This window comes from Phyllostomus discolor, chromosome 3 (assembly GCF_004126475.2).
Source record: "Phyllostomus discolor isolate MPI-MPIP mPhyDis1 chromosome 3, mPhyDis1.pri.v3, whole genome shotgun sequence".
Taxonomy (NCBI): Eukaryota; Metazoa; Chordata; class Mammalia; order Chiroptera; family Phyllostomidae; genus Phyllostomus; species Phyllostomus discolor.
Genome location: NC_040905.2, coordinates 114,355,956 through 114,377,403, shown reverse-complemented (window position 1 = coordinate 114,377,403; position 21,448 = coordinate 114,355,956). Strand labels below are relative to the sequence as shown.

The window sequence follows — 21,448 nt, the reverse complement described above, 5'->3', positions numbered from 1 at the left end:
TGAGCCACACCAGTCAGTGCCTGATGTATTTTTTATGTGTATATTTCAATGCTACTTTGTACATAAAAAACACTCAATATCAAATGAGTGAAATGGTGGCTGTGGCTGGTCCCTCATTATTATCACTATAAAAGGTTTAATGTAGTAACAACTGTCAACTGCACCAAACTAGCAGATTTACTCAACTTCACTTCATGATACAACACATGGGCTCTTTAACTGTGAATGCCTTCACTTATAGGCTTCACTTTCAGGACATGCCCAACACATGAGTTTCAGGGAGCCTGTGAATTAGTCAAACAGGACTTTGAATTCCAGTGCCACTAGTTTGTAGTCAAGTGTTTTGATATTACTGAGCTTTAATATCCTCATCCCTAAAATATGGATTATATCTACCCTACATGTTTAGTGTGAGAATTTGAAATAATGTACAAAAGGTGCCTAGAAGTTTGCACACTCTCAACAGATAAAAATACTGCTTTTTATTCTTATTCAATGTAACAATTTCTGTATTCAAGGCCTTTGGTGCTAGCAAAAACAGCTGAAAACTAAGCAGTGTTAAGTTTCCCACTCATTCTTAGGCCTGGTCAAATCTGTCTCACTATGCAATTTCAGTCTCTGAAATACTTGCCAAACCTTCACAGGTTCATTCATTCATCTACCTACTCAACAGGCATTTAGTGAGAGTCTGTAAAGCTCTGGACACTTGAAGTTGGAGAGGATCAACTACTCAGTAGCTGGATTATGTGTAAAAATACTACCCACCAACATACTAAATTGAGTTCTCCAAATCTTTACCCCTTAACATTTCTTAGTGGATTGGTCACTGACTTATGTGATAATCCCATGAACTCTTTGAAGTTCCTCCAATTTCTACTTTTATTCAAAATATATAGTGATACACTCTAGTGTCTGTCTATAAAAAAAAAAAACTTGCTTCTCTACCTGGACATTTTGAGAAATACAAAGTTAATATGAAGTGAAGAACTCACTATGGTAATCCAGAAATTATACCATTCATCAGCAACTACTGTCCCTTCTATTGGGTTAGCCAAAAAATCTGTTTACTTTTTTCCATAAAAAAGACACGTTTTTCATTTTCACCAATAACTTCATTGATTTGGATAGTTTGAGTACGTAGACTATCTCCCGAATTGCCATCCAATGGGTAGAGGCCAGGGGTGCTGCTAAATATCTTCCAATGCATAAAACAGCCCCACAGCAAAAAATTATTTGGCCAAAATGTCAACAGTACCAAGAAACTTAAAAAACCACTTTTGACCCATTCAGTCAGCCACAGCACCTTCTCCATATACTACACAAATCTCGTTTACCATTTCAGTTGCATTTTTAGCTTTTTTGAAATAACAAAGCACAATATGCTGAAAATGTTGCATATTTTCTTCCATCTTCAATATTAAAATGGCTGCACAAAAATTCACCAATTTTGATAAATTTTCAAAAAATGCACACTGATATAACAACTGTCACAATGCAATCTAAGAAAATTGTTTCAAATGAAGTTGAAGACAACCAAGCACTACTAGAGTGATCGGATGGAAAAAACTAAACCAACTTTTTGGCCAACCCAATACTTTTTAAATATATGTTAAATGTCTCCTTTTTTCTATCTCCAATGCCATCTCCTCAGCCCAAAACTCAGTCATTCCTCACCTAGAGTACTGCAATCACCTGGTTTATACCTATTTTATTCAATCAACATGTGTGGGTTGAGTGTCTGATATGTATGAGGCCTTGAATCAGGACAGAATAGGGCTGTGGTTGGTCTGGGGTTGATCTTCCATCCAGGAGTTTCAGAGAGGAGCAATGAAAGCAATGAAAACTGAGGGCTAGATGTGAGACCAGATGTGTACAACCTCAAAACCACTGATCCAGATTCTGGGCAAGGGTGGAAGGAAAGAGGAGTGTTGGTAAAGTCCAGTTAAGGTAATTTGATATCCCATGGTGGTGGCAATGGCACAGGCAATACTTTCTGAAGTGCTGCTATGAGGCTGGCCCTACATTACAGACACTATATACACTGTGATGATCTCTGACAGTCCCCACCCCCGGGTCTCCCAAATTCTCCTCCCTGAGCTCTAAACCCTCCTTCTAGTTTTTTTAAAAATATATTTTATGAATTATGCTATTACAGTTGTACCAATTTTTCCCCTTTTGTCTCGCTCAACTTGGTACCCCTCTTCCCTCCAGCAGTCCCCACTTTAATTCATGTCCATGGGTTGTGCATATAAATTCTTTGGCTTCTCCGTTTCCTATACTATTCTTAACATACCCCTGTCTGTTTTGTAACTACCAATTATGTTTCTTAGTCCCTGTACCTTTTCCCCCGTTCTTCTCCTACCCCTTCCCCACTGATAACCCTCCATGTGATCTCCAGTTTATGATTCTGTTCCTGTTCCAGTTGTTTGCTTCGTTTGTTTTTATTGTTTTTGTTTTATTTTAGATTCAGTTGATGACAGTTGTGAGTTTGTTGTCATTTTACTGGTCATAGTTTTGATCTTCTTTTTCTTAGGTAAGTCTTTTTAACATTTCATATAATAAGGGCTTGGTGATGATGAACTCCTTTGACTTGACCTTCTCTGAGAAGCACTTTATCTGCCCTTCCATTCTAAATGAAAGCGTTGCTGGATAGAGTAATCTTAGATGTAGGTCCTTGCCTTTCATGACTTGGAATACTTCTCTCCAGACCCTTCTTGCCCATAAGGTTTCTTTTGAGAAATCAGCTGATAGTCTTATGGGAACCCTTTGTTAGGTAACTCTCTGCTTTCTCTTGCTGCTTTTAAGATTCCCTCTTTATCTTTAACCTTTGGCATTTTAATTATGATGTGTTTTGGTGTTGCCCTTTTTTGAGTCCGACTTGTTTGGGACTCTCTCTACTTCCTGGACTTGCATGTCTGTTTCCTTCACCAAATTAGGGAAGTTTTCTTTCATTATTTTTCAAATAAGTTTTCAATTTCTTGCTCTCTCTCTTCTCCTTCTGGTACCCTTATGATTTGGATGTTGGCACATTTGGAGATGTCCCAGAGTCTTCTTATTCTCTCCGTGTTTTTTTTGAATTCTTGTTTCTTCTTTTTGAACTGGTTGACTGTTTATTTCTTCCTTATGTTACAAATTGTTGATTTGAACCCTGACTTCCTTCCCTTCACTGTTGGTTTTCTGTGGATTTTTCTTTATTTCACTTAGTGTAGCCTTAATTTCTCTCCTTTTACATTTGCTATACTCAGTGAGTTCTCTGAGCATCCTTATCACCAGTGTTTTGAACTCTGTATCTGATAGGTTAACTATCTCCATTTCGCTTAGTTCTTTTTCTGGAGTTTTAATCTGTTCTTTCATTCGGGCCATTTTTCTATGTCTCCTCAATTCGGCAGCCTCCTTGCGTTTGTTTCTGTATATTATATACAGCTGCTTTGGCTCCCTGTTTTGGTGTACCTGTTATGTTATAAGGGGTGTAGCCTTAGGTATTTGACAGGGTGGGGCCACCCGTTTCCCTTCTTCAAGGTGCTGTATGAGGGGGAAGGGTCAGAGAGGGAACAATGCTGCATGCTCAGCTCTCACCCTGTTTCCAGTCACTTTCCCCACTTTCTGTATGCTACTAGTGTCCTTCTAGTTGCTGCCCTGGTGCTGAATCCAAAAATGGATTCATTCTAGGACTGTGTGGGTCCTTTTAAATAGACGCTCCTGAAAGACTGGCAGTTTCTTTTGCCACCCCAGCCCTCACTGGTTTTTACAGCCAGAAGTTATGAGGCTTTATTTTCCTAGCTCTAGAACCCTGATCTGTGTAGTCTAGCCTGGGGCTGGGACTGCTCGTTCCCCAGGGGTCCCTCCTGGTTTTTATCTGCCACAAGTGAATGTGGGACCACCCATTCTGCTGGTAACTGCCACTCTGTGTCTTCTTTGTCCAGGCTCCCTATCTCTGCCACTCCTACCTGTCTGGATGAATATTTCTTCATTAAATCCTTGGTTGTCAGACTCCCATACAGTTTGATTTTCTGGCAGCTCTGGTTGCTTTTTGTCTTGAGGTTAGTTGAGCTCCTTCTTATGGTTGTGTGAGGAGACAAAGTATGTCTGCCTACACCTCCATCTTGGCTGGAAGTAAGCCCTCCTTCTACTTTTAAAAGGTGACCTCCTGTTTAAACTAGAGCCCAGCCTGTCCTGGTCCATTCTTCCCATGACCTTCTAGATCCCTTATTTAGGTTTTATGAGGGTGTGTCAGGGCCAGACCTCTTGTGCTCTTCCTTGCTGGAGCTTTCCTCCAAGGAGAAAGCTGTATTGCTTAGTTTTCACTCCTGCTGGTGTTCTGCCACAGGATAAGGGGACTCTGTACCCACAGAAGAAAGGAACACTTTTAACTACTAACTCTGAGAAGTCTCTGGCCCACATGTCAGCCAAGGTTGTCAGTCAGACCCTTAGAACAAAGCCCACACACTTTTCTGTTTTGAGATCATGGTCTCAAATTCTGTAGGCTAGAGTTAGTCAGTTTGAGGCCTTGGCTTAGGAAGGAGGAGTTGTGAGCAGAAAGATAGACAGGGCACTTGACATAAAGTTTGCTGACTTTTTTTTTTCTAGGGCCAGGAAGGGATGTATGTGTTCATGCCTCCTCTCTGTGCTTTTCATTCCTGTCAATTCAACAATTATTCATGGAGGCCTGTGTGCCAAGTACTGTGCTGGTGCCCCAGATTCTCCCATCAGAAAATTCCATTACCATCTACCTTGTCATCGTTCACAATCCCTTTCCTTGACTGCCCAGATCCAAAACAATCCTCACCAAGTCCTGCTAATTTCCCCTTCTAAATATCTCTTGAATCTGACCATCTCCCTCCACCTCCCCTGTCCTTACTACTCTCTGCTTCTACTTTTGCTTCCTCTATCTCTTCTCCACAACAGAGAATTCTTTATAACCAATATAAAGACGATATAACTAATATCGTCTTTCCCTTGCTTAAAACTGCTCCCAAATGCACACTGAATTAAATACAAACTCCTTGCTACTCCTTGTAATGCCCAGCTGATCTGCCCTCTGCCCATCTCTTCCTCATTTACTATCACCTTCTAGTGGATAACCACTCTCCAGTCACCCTGGCTGCTCTCCTTTCCTCAAATATGACCAGGAGCTTTGGCATACGCAGTTCCTTCTCCCTTGAGCACCCTACTCAACTTCACACTTAGCTCTTCCCAAGGCAGGCTCCTTGGCATCCTTTGGGTCTCAAAGAGAAGCCTTTCCTACTACCCTACCTCAAGTATTCTCCAGGCTGTATTCCCCTCTCAGCATTTCTAATTCATAATTATTGCTTGTGTACTGCCTTTTTCCCTCATTGGAAGATCAGTTCTATGATGACAGAGCTGAGTTTTATCTCATCTAATTATGTCCTGCAGTGCCTAGTTTAGTGCCTTGGGCATAGTAGCTGCCAGTTATTGCCAACAAAATTAATGAACAAGTCCTAAAATCAATCTAATTTGTAATTTGAGAATATTGCTATAGCTTTTTAGGTAGAATTTTAGTTAACAGCTAATTTTACATTTATATCAAGTATTTAAATTATTGAAAGAAGTATGGTTTACATCTTGCAATTCTAGCCAAGTGGAGCTTCTAAAGAGCTCAGTGATGGTGTTCCTATAACTTCCTATTTTATCCTGTAGTCTGGTGGGGAGTTAGGCTACTGCACAGAAGTCCTCTTTATAAAGTCATTTCTGTACATAGAAATGTCCCCAACCTCTCATCATAAAATACACATTTTGTGACAAACTGGTAAAATTGAAAATTCTTTCTCATGGAGGGGAACAATTTTATTCAACTATCTCTATAAATCCAATTCAAAAAGGTTACAAAATTTTACTCCTGCTGCTTCAATGGGAACTCAGCAAGTTTTGCATTACAAAATCCTAGCTGATTCCCAAACACTGGGGTGTCCATTGGAAAACTGGCTGGCAAGTCTTCACACTGGAGAACTCTGCCACAGGGAGGCTTTTTAGTATAACCTTTTAAGGTAGTTTCAAATTTTATAAGTAAACGATGCTTTAAAAGAAAGAAAAAGAAAACTCATGACTCGAGACTGCAGCCTAAAACTACAGTCCCTTAAAAACTCCTGCAGTGACATGCGGCACTCCCTTTGTTCAGTGTTTGAAAGTGTCTTTTGAGCATTCCAGCTCCTGGAAAAGGCAAAAACTGGAGCTGCCACAGACCCGGAGTTACCAGGGGTGGAGGGAGGGACGGACGGACGGACAGGTGGTGCGAGCAGGAATTTCCAGGGCAGCGGAACTGCTCTGCTCGGCTCTACGCGGACACGTGTCCTCACTCATTTGTCAGACCTGCAGAACGTCCAGCCCCGAGAGGGAGACCTGACGTAAGCGACTGCAGTAGCTGGAATCCGCGCGTACAGAGTCTGTTCTGCAGTGACGACACAGACGCGTCTGTCTGCGCGTCTGCGTTCCACGTGCACGGCCGCGTTCCACAGGACGCCGTCCGCCCTCTCGGAGGCTGACAGCGAGAGACCTCCGTCGGTCGGCTTCACAAGCGCAGCGCCCCGCGTACCCCAATCCAAAAGCTTCCGACAGGGCGGGGCCACAGGTCGGCTGTGGGTCGGCCGGGGACTCCCCCTCCCACTCTCCTTCGCCGCCGCCCACCCTCAGCCCGCAACTGCCCCGACAAGGCGAGACCGCCACGCCCTCAGGAGCTGACAGAGCCCCTCCCCCACCCCGCCCCGCCGGCCGCCACCTCAGGCCCTCACCTCCGAAGTCCGCGCCGGCTGCTCCGGGCGACTCCACGCTCCTCGACGGCTGCTGGCTGCTCACTAGCCACGCCCGCGGCCTCGCCTGCCAGGCCCCGGGACCCGGTCGGCAGCTCCTCCACAGAAGGCTACACCCGCAGCAGCCCCGCCACTCGACTAGGGACCACCCGGCAGGGACCCCCAGGAACGTTAGCGCTGGCTCCGCCCCTCGCACCGGCCTCTGACCCCGCCCACGTCCTGACAGCGTGCAGGCCCCGCCCCCCGGACTGGGCCCTCTCCCGGCTCCCCGAGCTCTGGCTCCGCCCTCCCCACCCCCCACACACCCTAGACCCTGTTCCCTCCCGAGGTGCTAAGGGCCAGCACTCCCAGTGGTGAAAGGCGAAACTGGAAGAGTAGGTGTGCGTGGTTCCCATTTCTTTCCTTCTCGAGCGTGTCCTGCAGACTGGAAGGCTGTACCGGGCTCTGAGAACCGGTGGCCCAGTAAGATGTTATGGATCCTTTTTGCTGAAACACGTCAGGAGGTGTTAATACAGAAAATATATAGCAGCTGACAGTATAGCAGCTGAATACACGCACAAATGTGTGCAGGTGAAACCCGGGAAATCTGGACAAGATGGTGGGCTGTGTCACCTCAGTCACCTAGTTGTGATTTTGCAAAATGTTCCGATGGGGGAAAGTGGGTCAAATGTATCAGGGATCTCTCTGAATAAATTCTTATACTGCATGTGACTCTCTAATTATCTCAATTAAAAGAAGAAGGTGCACAAGACCAGGACTGCTGATTTGGTTTTCGAAAGGGGCAGGTGCTGTATGTAAACCCTGGTGACTTGGTGGAGTGTCAAGGAAGGCCAGACTATTAGATCAATAAGACATTTTCCTGATGATACCATTTATATAACTTCAGATATAAATATAGACTGCACATCTAATTAGATGTGCTAAGGATTGGACTTAGGTGAACCTGACAAAATATTTGCCAGCTCTTCATTTTTTAATAATTACAGTTGATATACAATATTACTTTTAGATGTACAACATAGTGATTAGACATTTGTGTACCTTACAAAGTGATCACCCTGATAAGTCTAGTACTCATCTGACACCATACAATATCAATATCAGTTATTACAATATCATTGACTATGTTCCCCATGCTATACTTTACACTCCTGTGACTGTTTTTATAACTGGTAATTTGTACATCTTAACACTTCCCCATTTTTAACTCATCCACTCAACACCCTCTTACCTGCAACCATCAAAATATTCTCTATATCTGAGTTTGTTTCTGTTTTGTTTATTTTGTTTTTAGATTCCACATATAAGTGAAATTATATGGTATTGTCTTTCTCTGTATGACTTATTTTAGCATAATACCATCTAGGTCCATCTATGTTGTCACAATTGGCAAGAGCTCTTCATTTTTTTTAAAACCTCACCTGAGGATATTTTATTGACTTTAGAGAGACCAGAAGGGAGAGAGAGAAACATCAACTGGTTGCCTCCCACACATGCCCCAACCTGGGATCAAACCTGCAACCAAGATATGTGCCCTGACCAGGAATCAAACTCTCAACCTTTCAGTGTACAGGTTGAAGCTCCAATCAACTGAGCCACCTGGCCAGGGTAGCTCTTCCTATTTTTAATCATTACCATTTGGACATCTTCTTAATCTAATAATGTAAACTAATTCCTGTTAATAGAGTATTACTCAGGGGCAAACAAGATCCAATAACTAAACGAATTAAAGTTGTCACCAACTGTCCATCTGTAGACTATTTAAATTATTGAGCTTCTCATACAACTCAATAACAAAAAAACAAACAATCCAATCAAAGAGAAATGGGCAGAGGTTATCAAAAGACGTTTCTTCAAAGAAGACATACGATGGCCAACAGACATGAAAAGATTCCCAACATCACTATTCATCAGGGAAATGCAAATCAAAACCACGATGAGATACCACCTCATTCCTGTCAAAATGGCTATTATGACAAAGTCAACAAATAAAATGTTGGCAAGGATGTGGAGAAAAAGGAACTCTTGTACACTGTTGGTGGGAATGCAAATCAGTGCAGCCACTATGGAAAACAGTGTGGGGATTCCTCAAGAAACTAACAATAGAGCTGCCAAATGACCCACCTTCTTGGTGTTTCTCTGAAGAAGACAAAAATACTAATCTAAATGGATAAAGAAGATGTGGTATATGTACAATGGAATATTATTCAGCAATAAAAAAATGAAATTTTGCCATTTGTGAAAACAGGGATGGACCCAGGGAGTATTGCTAAGTGAAATAAGTCAGAGAGAGAAAGATAAATACCATATGATTTAATTTATATGTGAAATCTAAAAAACGAGCAAGTGAACAAACAAAACAAAACAAAACCAGACTCTTGATGTTGTAGAAATAGACATCAGATTGGTGGTTTCCAGATGGGAGGGGGTGGAGGGGATGGGAGAAATGGGTGAAGGAATGTAGTCAATAACATTGTGATAAGTTTGCATGGTGGCAGATGATTACAAGATTTATTGTGTTGATCACGTTGTAGGGTATATAAATGATGAATCACTATACTGTACTCCTGGAACTAATGTAATATTGTATACTGACTATACTTAAATGTTTTAAATAATAAGAAAAGTAAATTATTGAACCTTTCCCTTAAAAAGAAAACACAACGCTGGTGTTTATTATACAGCCATATATTACAAAAGAAAAATACATCAGAGGCAAGTTTCATGTTATTATCAAAACATGGCTTTTATTTTTCCTCATTTGTTATTTTTTCATTTCCAAATAATATGGAAAGCAGATAATGCATTTCTACATTTCAAACTGAATAGGGAAAACTTTAAAATTATTTCCATATTCCTTTCAAGTCCCTTTGTTTAAAAACAGCCAGCATTTTAAATCCATTTTAAAGAAAAAAAAGAAGGTATAAAAATAGTTTGCACACATTTTTCATTGAGCTTCAGTGGGGGGGATATAATCTTAAATTTTGTTTGTATTTTTTTACATTTTAGTAATTTTTGCTGAAAGCTGTCTTAAGATTGAACAAGCACAGTCAGCCTTGCCAGGACATAACAGATTTTTCATAAGACATGTTGTTTTGAAACACTACCCTAAAAGAGTGGGATTGTTGATATGAACATTGAGATTGGAACCCCCTTACTGTGTAAATAATTCTTTTGTTTCATTATTTATAATAATTCTGTGAACTTGTTTTGTTTTTACCAGTAAAATTGACTTGTCAGTACATGTTGGATGAATGTGAACAGAAGCAAGGACAAGGAATGCCTAGCCTTGACACTTGATGTAGAAGTCAAGGGTGAGTGAACAAAGGTCAGAGCTGAAATAGCTTGTGTGTCTGGCTAAAGAAATACTATGAGGCTATACCTGTCACCTCCCTGGAGCATGCCGGCTGTCAAACCATCTGGGAAGCATGTTACAAAGGGGTGACAGGGAAAACATATAGTAAGCAACTTCACACATACTAATCAGTAGGAAAAATTAACAATTCTATTAATGAATTATAAGACCACTTTTTATTTAACAATAACTTTTCTAAAGTTGCTCCTGTTATTACAATATTCCTACCAGGAGCTGAAATACCTCCCCACTCCTCCATTATTGAGGAACCAGCCAACATGAAAATATACTGTAGTCACTGGTCAGGTAACTCTCTTGGTTGGAGCATTGTTCTGATATGCCAAGGTTGTAGGTTCGATCTCTGGTCAGGGCACATACAAGAAGCAACCAATGAATACACAAATAAGTAAAAAAACAAATCAATGTGTATCTCTTTCTCTTTCCCCCTCCCTCTTCTCCTCTGTCTCTAAAATACAAAAGTTTAAAAAAAATTAAATAAGTAAATAAAATGTAGGCATGCTAACTTTTGCAGATACCTGTGTGAAAGTTTGCAAAATTATGTCTGGAGAAAAGGAGCAAGGTTACCTGTAAGTAGGGTTGAAAGAACTAGATGTGGAAATTGGGTTTATGTGCTAATCAACGCAATTTAAGAACTATTGGAGCAAATAAGAGGAAACAAGAGACAGAGCAAAAAGGACAGTTGGGGGAACAGTTGGATTCAGGAAAGTATGAAGAAGTGTTGGAAAAGAGAGAGTTCATGAAAAACAAAACAGTGGGAATTCTGGAGCAGCCTAAGGCTGGGGTGTCCAAGAATGTTCTGGAAAATCCTGGAGGAGAATCCTTGCAAACTGCTGAGTCAGCATCTGCGGAGTTGTGGGATGGACAGATTCTTTCTCAAGTCTGGATGGCTTAAGCAGAAAAGAACTTAATTTGTTCCACAAGCAAAGCAACTGAGAAGAGAAACGAAAACATTAGCATTTGACTGTAAGTAGCAAGAATGGAGGTCTAACTACACAGTGAAACTGGAAAACCTACTAAGAACCTGATGTACAAGTTGATATATGATAAAATGAGTAATGAGCAGGGACTGGAATTGTTCAGTACCTGTTGTTTATGCACAGGGATGGTTATGCATGGCAGTGTGTTCTTTTTATACTCTATATGCCTGGCGTACACTCTACCGAAGCCCATGTGCTGCAGGAGAGAGCAGGAGGAGAAGGTCATGAGCACACAAAGCATAAGGTTTGGTCTTTGGAGGAGAATCAGGCTGCCCCCCAGCCGGGCCCACTGGATAGTTACTCATGCAACAATAGGAAGGGCCCATTTTTTTGGAGGCCTGTTGTGGGCTATGTTTCATGACAATTTATATTAGACCTATATAATTTTTAAAAACCTTTGTAAGTTTTATTACAACATATCTTTACCAGCTGCATTGCAATTAACCATATCACTGACCTCTCAAGTTCCAGCTCCACCTTGCCAATCATCTGTGGGCATTTCTACCCACTTAAGAGAGAGGTATATTAAAGCTCAGTATATCTAAAACTAAACTCAGAAGCCCACCACAAGCCAGCTCCTTTTCCTCTAGTTCCAACATAAATGTACATCTGGTAACCCAAGCTCAGAGCCTTGAAGGTAGCCTTGAATCCTCTTCTGTGCCACTTTATCTAATTAGGGGTCAGGTTCTATTTTTCTTGGGAATATTTCTTGCTCTTGCCCTTGTCCCCCTATTTCTATTGCTACCAACTTCATTTAGGCACTGGTGGCATTATACTGGAAGACGGCAGGGGCAGGTGGTGGGCTCTTACCCTTCCCTGCTCCAGCCCATCTTACACTCTCCTGCCAGATTAAGCTTCTCATAGCTTCACACCAGAGCATTCTCTTGTCTGGAACCTTCAACACTATCTTCATAGGAGCCCGATTTTTTCCTGTAAGAGGGTCACATATAAAGGGCTTTGTGGGTCATATGGTCTGTTGAAATTACTCAAAACTACCTTATAGTGCAGAAAGCACCCATGGACAATAGGTATCTGTACCTATTGAATAGGTAAACAAATCACAATAAAACTTAATAAAACAGTCAATTGGCCAGATTTGGCCTGTGAGCCATAGTTTACACCCGCCTGGATTAAATTAACAATTTTTTTTTTAGTTTGGCATTCATCACTTTCTAGAATTTGTACTCAAGTTTTAAACTCGATAGCCTGCTTCCAACCATTTCTCTAAAATATGCCCTTTCCAAGCCTCTGACTGTTGGGAGCTGACCAACAGCTGACCTTTGACACAGTCAGGTCGGATGAGACGCATCTGCACAGCAGAGGTGACTGTGGCCGGATCTCCTGTCTATCTCCTCTTGTAGCCTGTCCCTGCTAACAATAGGTGGTGGGATTTTTTAGATACCTGTGTGTTATAAACAAAAATCTGCACAATGCCTCTGATTCTGCGTGAAATGACTTGCTGACCACAGAATAGAGACCCCTAGCAACCCTAATGCTGCCTACTTCCCCACCTGGGAAGTTAAGGACAAAATTAAACCATGGGCAGACCAGCTGCCAGAACTCTGAAGGAAGCTGTTGCTAGGAATGTTTCTTAGGGAGTCACCACTTGAAAGCTTAAGATTTATTAGAGCCACTACCCCTTCCATACCCTGGACAGGAGTGTAAAGAAGCAAGGAGTTCTAGTTGAAAATAATAATCTCAATATATGGAAACAAACACAAAACATGGCCCCCCCAAGATGTATAAATCAAAAAACCTAGGTAAAAAATCAGTTACCTAACCAAGACAAATTTAACCTCAATGGATAATAGTTGATTTGTATATACCTACAAGTCACCCCTTGCATCTTTTTAATTTAGACCAATCCCTAGAATCTTAATAGATACCTAGTTATTAATTGGCATCTGAAAATTTGTGCCCATACAGCTTCGTTGGCTATCTGATTAATGACCCTCTTGGTCAAAACAACCTCTGTTTAATATGTTTGATATGTGGGACCTCCTGTACTTTTCGGTTATTTCTTTAACATGATTGATCTGTAAAACCTTCTGTGTTTTTTTGAAATTATTTCTATAGTAACCATTTCTGTTTTAATAATCATGCTATGCATTGAATGTTGTATAACCTCCCCATAAAAATAAAGATTGATTTTTCTCCGTGAGTCAGTTGGGCCCAAAAAGCCTGGCTGTCCTCCGGCACCCCACCGGGTGTCTCCCTTTACTCACTTCACCTTAGCTGTGCGTCCTTCAGGGACCCTGAGACCCCACCGAGGCTGGACCCTGGCATCTGACTAAAAACATCTGTGGGGGTTGAGGCAGCGAGAGAAACTTCCAGCCTCACAGGAGAGTTCATTGGAGAGACCCACAGAGTCCTAGAATGTACACAAACCCACCTACCTAGGAATCAGCACCAGAAGGGCCCAATTTGATTGTGGGTTAGAGGGGGAAGTGCCTGAAAACCAGCAAAGAGTGGAGCAAGCAGCACTGTTCCCTCTTGGACCCCTCCCCCACAGATAGCGTCACAAGGTAGCAATGTCGGTTGCCCCGCCCAGTTAACACCTAAGGTTCTGCCCTTACTGTGTAACAGGCATGCTGAGACAAAAAAAAAAAAAAAGAAGAAGAAGAAAGAAAGAAAAAAAAAGACGCAAATGAAAGAACAGATCAAAGCTCCAGAAAAAAATACAGCTAAGTGACTAAGAGACAGCCAATCTATCAGATACAAAGTTCAAAACACTGGTAATCAGGATGCTTACAGAATTGGTTGAATATGGTCGCATATTAGAGGAAAAAATGAAGTCTATGCTAACTGAAATAAAGGAAAATGTACAGGAAACCAATAGTGACAAGAACAAAACTGAGACTCAAAGGTGTGGACCAAAAGGAAGAAAGAAACATTCAACCAGAACAGAATGAAGAAAGAATTTTTTTAAAATGAGGAGAGGCTTAGGAACCTCCAGGACATCTTTAAATGTTCCAACATCCAAATGATATGGGTGACAGAAGGAAAAAAGGAAGAGCAAGAAATTGAAAACTTATTTGAAAACAAACTAAACAAACAACTAGAACAGGAACAGAACCAGAAATGGAGACCACATGGAGGTTATCAGTGGGGCGGGGGTGGGGGGAGGGTGGGTGGAGAGGGGGGAAATGTACAGAGAATAAGTAGCATAAATTGTAGGTAGAGATAGACAGGAGGTGTTAGAAGAGTACAGGAAATGTTAGAGTCAAAGAACTTATATGTATGACCCATGAACATGAACTAAAAGGGGGAATGCAAGTGGGAGGGGGTGTGCAGGGCAGAGGGGAATAAAAGGGAGGAAATGAGACAACTGTAATAGCATAATCAATAAAATATGTTTAATTAAAATGCCATTTCCTCCAGATTTTTTTTGTACTTTTAAAAAATGTTTATTGATTATAGAGAGGAAAGGAGGGAAAAAGAGAAACATTAATTTGTTGTTCCATGTATTTATACATTCATTGGTTGATTCTTGTATGTGTCCTGATCAGGGATTGATCCCACAACCTTGGTGTATCAGGACAATGTTTTAACCAACCGAGCTACCTGGCCAGGGTGCCTCAAGACTTTCACACACATAACAAATTTATGTTTAGAAATGAATTTCCCATACTGCAAACATACATGTATTTTTAAAATATGTAACAATGCCTGATACTGTAGCAAAAAATGTCTTTTTTTCTGTGTTCTCCACTTCATTGTCTATGAGGATGATGCTCATCACTTTGTTATTCTAGAAAATATTTTTAAGATTTTATTTATTTATTTTTAGAGAGAGGGGAAGAGAAGAAGAAAGAAAGGGAGAGAAACATCAATATGTGGTTGCCTCCCGTGCCCCCCGACTGGGGACCTGGCCCGCAACCCAGACATGTGCCCTGACTGGGAATCAAACCAGCAACCCTTTGGTTCACGGGCCCATGCTTAGTCCACTGAGCTATACTGGCCATGGCTTAGAAAATACTTTTAAGAGGTACCTTGACACCTGAGGCCACTATACCATTTTGAACAACCACTACTTATATTGATTACCTATCTTACCACTCAATATTACTGCACAGTAAAAATATGAATGCTTAAGAAAAGCAGAGATTTCCTCCTGCAGCGTTGTGCAGGAGGAACCCCTTGGGTTCAGTCCCAGGCTTTGTCCTTTGTTGAGTTTATTCACATGTTTAGGGGTTTGCTCAGAGAATGATAGCCTATTCATATTGTTCACATATTTGGCATATGCCAAAGGAAGCAGGAGAAAACCACACTCTGAGAAATGGACAATTAGTATTTCTCAACACGCTTAATTTCAGTACAGTCAGAGTTCTCTAATCTGAACAGCTTACTGCACAGTTGTCTAAAATAAGAAAATAAATGGGTTTAGGAGGAGCTAGCATGAATTGTAGAAACTAAAAGTCAGGCTCTCTGCTCAGCATCTCGGCTTTGCCACTAATTAGCTATGTCGGTCAAACAAAGTTCTCTGAGCTTCACTTTCCCTATCTGTCAAATAAAAGGTTTGAACAGCTCCAGTGGGACAAAGATAAATATAAATGCAGTAGAATTATTTGTATACACGTCAGTCTCTTCTAGACTGAAACTCTTTGAAAAGTTGTTCTCCTCAGAATCCTCCCACTGCTGATGTAGTGCCTAGTGTTTGCTGAGTGAATTGTTTGATGATCATGAATAATATCAGCCTCTAATATGTGGCAAAGCTGCAAAAGCAGGGGAGAGGGCATTGCAGTCATTAGGGAGCAGAGAGGCTGCTTTGCACAGTGATGGGGAGATAAGACTTATAATATAGCACTTATTTCTAGTTCTAGACCTTAATTTGCTGTATAATATTAGAAGAGTTACTCAACTTTTCTAGACCTTAAAATAAACATTACTCCCCCCCCCCATTTTTAAACTCATAAGGTTCATAGTACAGCCGTCCCTATGAAATGATGGTTGGGAAGATACAGAAGGCCACATTCCATTGGCAACCATCACTAAATGGGTAGCATAATAACTGTGACTGGTATTTCTGCTTCATAGTATCTTTGCCTAGGCCAGCCATGAAAACAGGTCGAAATGGCTCTACTATTTTCCTTTTTCAATTCAATTTCCTCTAAATTGATCATATATTAGATTACTCAAAAGAAGCAGACAACTGCCACAAGTTTCCAGGGAGTGTCGATTTATCCTTCCACTTTCCTGCTCAGAGCTCAGATGGAAATAGCCACAGAGGGCCCTGCAGCCTTTGTAGTGCTCTATGGGTGTCACCAAGTTCCCTGCAGGAGACACCCACAGGTCATCAAGCAGGAAAACCTTTCCCTTGTCTTGGTGTTGGTTCTCTTACACTTTTCATATCACATTTTGGGAGGCAGCAGGGGGGCCTGATTGTTAAAAACAAGAGAGTCAACTGCAAAGTTTCATTAGACAATTTTAAAAATATATTCTTTTTTTAACAAAAAAGACTGTATTTACTTATTTTTAGAGAGAGGGGAAGGGAGTGAGAAAGAGAAAGAGAAACATCAATGTGTGGTTGCCTCTTACACACCTCCCACTGGGGACCTGGCCCGCAACCCAAGCATGTGCCCTGACTGGGAACTGAACCAAGTGACTGTTTGGTTCTCAGGCCAGTACTCAATCCACTGAGCTACACCAGCCAAGACTAGGCAATTTTTTTTCTTTTAAGACTATTGACACATTTATGAAATCCCTGATGACTCTGATGAGTTAGCAGATTAGTAAAGGGTAACAATTATTGTTTTCATTTATTTAACATTTATACTCATCTATCTCCAAAATGGTATACGGTACTGCACTGGGTTGAATAGTGTCTCCCTCAAATTCATGTCCTCCAGAACTTCAGATGTAATCTTTTTTTGGAAATAGGGTCTTTGCAAATGTAATTAGTTAAGAGGAGGTCACACTGGATTAGAGTGGGCCCCAAATCTAATGGCTGGTATTTTTATAAGAACTGGAGAAGATGCACAGAGACATGCAAGGAGACAGCCATGTGAACATGGAGCAGAGATTAAAGTGATGTGTCTACAAGCCAAAGAATGCCTAGAATTGCTGGCAGCCACCAGAAGCTAGCAGAGAGGCATGGAAAACATTGTCCCTCGGGGCTTCTAGAATGAACCAACCCTGACAACACTTTGCTTTCAGGCTTCTAGTCTCCAAAACTGTGAGAGAGTAAATTTCTTTTTTTTTAAATCCTCACCCAAGGACAAGTTTCCATTGCTTTTAGAGAGAGGGGAAGGGGTAGAGAGGTAGAGAGAGAAACCAAGATGTGAGAAGAAACATGGATTTGTTACCTTCTTGTACACGCCCTGACCAGGGATGAACCTGAAACCCAGCTGTGTGCCCAGACCTGGAATCAAACCCACAGCCTTCCGGTATATGGGATGACCCTCCAACCAACTGAGCCACACTGGTCAGGGCAAGAGAGAATAAAATTCTGTTGTTTTAAACCACCCAGTCTGTGGTAATTTGTTACAACCATCCTAGGAAACTAATACAGGTGGTTCACAAATTAATCATAATACACAGTAGAATGATTAAGAAAGCAACAAAAGAATCTGTAATGAACAATAAAAAAATAAATTAAGAAAGAAAGAAACAAAAGAGCCACCAAATACCAAATTGTGTGGTAGACAGCTGATCAGTGTTTCTCACAAACAGCAGAGGGAGTAAGTGTGTCCACACAATCAGATGAGCAGATTGAGGTTGTGTTTCTGGCTGCAGAATCACAAAAGAAAACACACTGGATTATATAGTTTTGATTAGTTTTGATTCCCCCAACGAAGACAATATACAAATTAATCTAAGGAGACAGCCCTATTTATTCTCCTGTGGGATAAAAAAAGGAATTTACTACGAAGTTCCTTGTACAGGGATATTAAGGAACATGATAAACAACAACTTTTAAAAAGTTTCACCAAATACTGTTAGACTTCCCCCAAATCTATTACCCTTCTAGTCATGAGAAAATCTTCAGACAAATCCCAGTAGAGGAGCATTCTGCAAAACTCCTGACCAGTTCCTCCTCAAAACTGTCAAAATATCAGAAACAGCCTCAACAGCCTCAAAGAGGCCCTGGCTGCGGTGGCTCAGTGGATTGAGCGCCCACTTGCAAACCGAAAGCTCACTGGTTCCTCCCTGATCAGGGGGTCAGAGCACATGCCTGGGCTTCAGGCCAGGTCCCCGGTTGGCGGGGTGTGGTAGACAACTAACTGATCAAGGTTTCTCACATCGATGTTTCTCTCCACTCTCTCCCTCCCTTCCCCTCTCTCTAATAATAAATAAATAAAATCTTTTTTTTTATTCCCCCAACTCCTTCCCTCCCCCTCCCCACCAAAAATGCTCCATGTGATGTCCATTTCTCTGATTCTGTTCCTGTTCTAGTTGTTTGCTTAGTTTTTTTGTTGTTGTTGTTTTTCTCTCTTTTATTTTTTTAGGCTCATTTGTTGATAGTTGTGAGTTTGTTGTCATTTTACTGTTCATATTTTTTATCTTCCTTTTCTTAGATAAGTCCCTTTAACATTTCCTATAATAATGTCTTGGTGATGATGGACTCCTTTAAGTTGACTTTATCTGGGAAGCACTTTATCTGCCCTTCCATTCTAAATGAAAGCTTTGCTGGATAGAGTATTCTTGGATGTAGGTCCTTGCCTTTCATGACTTCAAATACTTCTTTCCAGCCCCTTCTTGCCTGCAAGGTTTCTTTTGAGGAATCAGCTGATAGCCTCATGGGCACTCCTTTATAGGTAACTCTCCTTTCCTCTTGCTGCTTTTAAGATTCTCTCCTTGTCTTTAACCTTGGGTAACTTAATGATGATGTGCCTTGGTGTGTTCCTCTTTGGGTCCAACTTCTTTGGGGCTCTCTGGGCCTCCTGGACTTCCTGGAAGTCTATTTCCTTTGCCAGGTTGGGGAAGTTTTCCTTCATTATTTGTTCAAATAAGTTTTCAACTTCTTGCTGTTGTTCTTCTCCTTCTGGCACCCCTATGATTAGAATATTGTAATGTTTCAGGTTGTCCCAGAGGTTTGTAAGACTCTCTTCACTTTTTTGAACTGTTGTTTCTTTGTTCTGGTTGGATGTTTATTTCTTCCTTTTATTCCACATCATTGATTTGAGTCTTGGTTTTCTTCCTGTCACTGTTGGATCCCTGAATATTTTGCTTTATTTCATTTTGGGTATCTTTCATTTTTCGATCAAGCTCAATCAGTCCTGTGAGCATTTTGATTACCAGAGCTTTAAATTCTCCATCAGCTAGGTTGGCAATCTCCTCATCGCTTATTTCTCTTTCTGAGGCTTTGCTGTGTTCTTTCATTTGGGCTATATTTCTTTATTTGGGGCCCCTGTGAAGTTGTAAGGGAGTGGGGCCTCAGGTATTCACCAGGGCAGGGCAACCCTCTTTGCTGCACTGGGGCTCTGCCTGTGGGGGAGGGGTCAGAGAGGGAAGACTGTGGCTCACCTACTCATCTCTAGTGCCCTTTCCCATGGACTCCCGTGTGAGACCGGGAGTTTCTCCCACCACGGCAACCCCCACCGCAGTCCACCAATAAATAAAATCTTAAGAAAAAAACAGTCTGAAAGATAGGCACAGCCAAGCTGAGCCTGAGAGATGGGACAACTAAATGTCATGGTGGATCCTGGGACAGAGAAAGGACATAAAGAAAAAGTAAGGAAATTGGAATAAACTATGAACTTTGGTTGATAATAATGTATCAATACAGGTTTATTAATTATAACAAATATACCATCTAATGTAAGCTGTTAATAATGTGGAAACTGGGTATAGAGTGTAAGGAACTCTGAATGAGATGCTCAATTTTTCCTTAAACTTTAAACTGTTTTACGAAATAAAATCTATTTTTAAAAATTCTGTTAGATGGACAATTCTCAAATCAACTTTCCATGAAAGACTAGCAAAGATTTCTATGCTCTGTGTTTTCTTTTCTTTTTATTTAGGGGAGAGCATGAACGCAGCCCCCCACTACCACAAATCCTGCAGTCAAGTTTCCCACACTTGGGGAAATCGCAGGGGTCAGCACGTCCGGAGTGCAGTGGATAAGCCTCGCCCTGGGAAAACCGCCCTTGTGATCATGGTATCTCCCCAGCCAGGTAATATACCCTATGTTTTTACATCTAAAAATCTATTGAACATAACATAAAAAGAAGTGCTCAGATTTTAAGTGTACAACTCAATAGATTTTTCTACAAAGGGGACCATTCACGACCCACAGCAAGAAACAGAAGGTAAGCAGGAACCCAGAACTCCCCTCCCACCTCTTCCTCTCCCTACCCGCTCCCCACCAGCAACCACCATCTGGACTTCTGAAGCCATGGATTAGTTGTGCTAAGTTTTAAACTTCATATAAATAAATCATAAACTATCTCACACTGTTTTTTAGTAGACAACAACTATTCTAACCTCTAGGACTTTTTAGCATTTCTCAGATCTTACAAATTGCCGAAGAAATATATCATTCTTTAACACTGCACCATGTCAGACATTCTAAGTTTCCAAATCCATTAACGTCATGAATTGTCTGCAATGTATTGTAACTAAGCTGACCTCCATCAGGACTAGCCTTACCAGTCTCTTCCCTCAGGAGAACTAGTCATCACTTGAAGAAGATGAAAGATCAATCACAAATTCCACCTTGTATTTGCGAATAATTATTCTTAGTCATTTTGAGTAGGCTATTGGAATATGAGGGTGTAGAAAGCATTCATTTTTATTATTAAAACATTCACTATGAATAAAATCTCATCAATATGCCTAGTGTTGTAAATTCTTTACAGAAATGTGCTCCTTTGAAATGCTTAAAATTCAAGATCGAACTGCTTAAGTGAGGTCAGAGGCATAGAAATGCAACTAAGTAGTGAATGTCACTACTTGGTGTCACAGTCAGAGTGGAAGTCCTGAAGGAATTGTGACTACCTTCAACGTAGTTTAGGATATAATACTTAATGGGGGAAATGAGACTTTATGAGGCATTAAAATAGGTGTAACCCTAAAATAACAATGGGAGTTGTGAGAAAGACTGAGAAGTGGCATGGGGAAGAAATGTTTAGTCCAAAGACAGTTGTTAGAGTGGCCAATGGCTCAAGCTGTGAAAGAATTCACAAAAAGAAAAAAAAACGTAAAGAAAATTTTTATTCACTCTCCAAGAGAGGAGAGGGGCACAGTGTGGGGAGATACATCAGCATTGAGGGGAGGGGCTTTGAGCTTTTACTGGATTATAATTGGATAAAAAAAGGAGGTGCTGCTGTGAGACCCCTGGGCCGTTGGGCGTTGTAACTCCAGGCTGCAGTTTGTTCCAAGGTTATCTT

General features: G+C 41.2%; 1 protein-coding gene and 1 non-coding gene across 4 annotated transcripts in view; both read right to left on the bottom strand.

The window, feature by feature from the left end:
* MEIOB (meiosis specific with OB-fold) overlaps positions 1-6,938 on the bottom strand; it is a 40,862-nt gene extending 33,924 nt beyond the window's left edge. For all 3 annotated transcript variants that reach the window (XM_028523502.2, XM_036021072.1, XM_036021073.1), the window contains exon 1: positions 6,747-6,938. The gene's annotated coding sequence lies outside the window, so the exon portion shown is untranslated. The remainder of the gene's footprint in view (positions 1-6,746) is intronic.
* A 13,139-nt stretch (positions 6,939-20,077) lies between these two features.
* On the bottom strand, positions 20,078-20,240 carry LOC114514769. The gene has a single exon (XR_003686116.1). It is a non-coding gene; the product is annotated as a U1 spliceosomal RNA (small nuclear RNA).
* Between the last annotated feature and the right edge of the window lie 1,208 nt (positions 20,241-21,448).